Genomic DNA, 2,819 nt, shown 5'->3' with positions numbered 1-2,819 from the left:
GCCTTGTCCCTGGCACGGGCTGCTCTTTCTCGTTCCCCATAGCTCTCCAGGCCTGCGGGCAAAGCCCCCGAGGCTCGGGCCTCCACCCCCTAGGTGCGCAGGGCTTGTCTGGCGGGGACAGGTAGGGGCAAAGCTCTCCCCTGCTGGGGCCATGGGATGAGGTAGTTGGAAGTCATAGAACCTAGGTTTTACCCCCCAAATGTTCTGGTCTTTGCCCTACCTTTCCCACTCTATGTTTTTGCTCACAAAATGTCTCTATGTGTCCCGCTAGAAAGTACTCGATCACTTCTATCAATCCCTCAAAAGAATAATTTTAGTTCCCTAGAGATCCGACAGAATACAACTACTCCTGCGAAAATGTCCCCCTCACATACGTGTATGCTGATCGACAGATTCAGCGATTTCATTATTCTCACAGTCCATGATTCCCATCCACTTAAAGCCCAAATGTTCTTGCTTCCCTACAGGGTGACACCAGGCAAGTCCTTCCAAGCATTCCTGTGCGTGGAAGTTCCCTTGCTCATAATCTACCCTGCATCTTTACTCCCTCTCAAGTGAAACAGCCCCTAGTTTTTCTGGACAACCTGCCGTCCATCCCTCTCTCGGTGTGTCGAGCGCAGGCAGCCCCAGGGCCATCTCCCCCACTTCTTCTTGAAGGCCGCCCGCGCCTGCCCCGAGGCGGCGGCCACAGCGGGTCGGAGCTCCCCCCCCCGCAGCTTGAGGGGACCGGTCGGGGCGGGCACCCTGGCTTGCGCTGGGCAGGAACGCTTCCCTGACGGTCGCTGGATCGGAAGCGGCGGCGCGTCACATCTGGGACCTCCCGCCCTGCCGGTGTTCCCTCAGTTGCTGAGCCACGTCCCTCTCTCAGCGGCCTGGTGTCTGTGCAGCGAGCTGCAAGGTGTCGACTCGACGACAGGGGCGATGAATCGTGTCCCAACTCAAGGGACTCCTCATTTCCATCAGTTGAACACCAAAACCCGACGTTGTACACATAGAGGGACCGACAGACACCCGCCGCCTCCCCCTCAGGACTCCATAGAGGGTTGTCCACGTCATGGCATTCATGGGACATCTGTAATTCCATTCAGAGACCCTTCTAAGACACCTCGGCCTCCCATGTGAGCATCTGCCCATTCCCTTCATGACAAAAAACATAACGCACCTGCAAGCTGCTAGGTGGAAGCACATCAAGTCATGCTACAGTGACCCACAGCTGGCCCTCAGCAATATGGGACAACCCACCTTTCCTCCAGTGAACCCTCATGTACCCGTCAGCATCAAGAGGCACCACGCCATCCTGTAGGTGAACTCAGAGCAAGTGAGTGAGTCTATAGTGTCGGCAGGGGCCAGCACCAGGCAGAACGACCATACCAGAGCTGGCAGTACACGGAGCTCTGCCATCTGCTTACAGTGGGGGCTGAAGGGCCGGGGGCTCCAATTTCTCCCCCCTTATTTTGGGGATAATGCTTAGATAAAGTGGTCTTTCTCCCATCACGTAATTATAGGGCTGGCCCCGCTCTGCAGCAGCCAAAGGACAACGATGGCAAAATGCCAAGGACAGCAAGCAAGATCCAGCCTGCCACACACAGGGAGGTGGCCAGTGGCAAAGCCACTGTGGGACCCTAAGGTGCCCCTGCCACACTACCATGTGTCCCCTGTGCCTCTAAGAATGCCCGGAATGCCCTTGTTTCCAGAGGGCCTTTCTGTGGCCCGCTCTGGGCCTCAAAGCTCTGCTCTTCTGGCGGAGTAAATGATACGGCGCCTAAAGCCACAGAGCTCGGTCTCCCCCACAGCAACAGAGCAAGAACTTCAGCAAGACAGCATGGAGCTCAATGCCCAAGTCTGAGGGGCTGGGGCTTCCAGACGGTTGAGCCAGGGAGGGCACACGCCAGCCCCACAACTCCTGGCCTCACACCCTGAAGGCCGGGACCCTGGGTTTCCATGCCGATTCATATCGAGGAGGTCCCTCCAACCGACCCCTTCGGAAGCAGCACATAGAATCCGGGTGCCGGAACAAGGCGGCTTGCCAGGGGGCTGCTTCAGGCCTCTGGCCATCATGCTCACGGCTTCCCCAGTGCCCCAGCCCTCAGGGTCTCCCCTCACTGGCAAAGCTGCCTGGCAGCAGCACCGCAGCCTCACATCAGCTGCAGTAGAAGCCACCATCCAGAGGCACCTCGGAAGCCCTCAAGAAGTCGCATTCCAGCAGCACATCACTGCAGGAGTACACAGATAGCGGTATCCTGCCTGGACAGGGCTTGTGGCCACTCCATGCAAACCGCTCTCGCAGGGAGCCCCAGCTACAGCCCCTGCCCGCTGTTCCTGGCTGGTCGCAGCACCGAAGCTTCAGCAGAACTAACCAATGCCAAGATGCTTTCTGCCATTTTTCCTGCAAGCACTCATGCCTGGCACTCACTGAGCACAAGCACTCCTTTTTCCTCCCCCTTTTCCCCCCTCTTCCCCCCTATGCCCCCTGCAGTGTTCTGGCAGCAACTAGAAAGATCCTGGTGTTTCTGTCTTTATAACACAACTCCTATATTTATATCCTCAGAAACAAAAGAAAAAAGAACGATATTGAACAAACTAAAAATTCCGCTGTTTCAGGTGGGTTTCCCCAGCAGACAGAGCCTCTTGGCTCATCGCTGTGCAGAGCTCCAGCAGCGGAACCGCGGACCCCATAAAACCGAAGCATTGTCCTCCATAGCCCATGGAGCGCCACCCCATTCAACTATTCCGAGGTGGAATTCATTGGGTCTTTCTCTAATGCCCTGAGGATTTCCCAAGTTTGAATTGACAGTTGCTGACCAGAAGGGCTGATTCAT

Source organism: Serinus canaria, chromosome 25, assembly GCF_022539315.1.
Source record: "Serinus canaria isolate serCan28SL12 chromosome 25, serCan2020, whole genome shotgun sequence".
In the NCBI taxonomy this organism is placed as follows: domain Eukaryota; kingdom Metazoa; phylum Chordata; class Aves; order Passeriformes; family Fringillidae; genus Serinus; species Serinus canaria.
Note: the sequence above shows the minus strand (reverse complement) of the source record.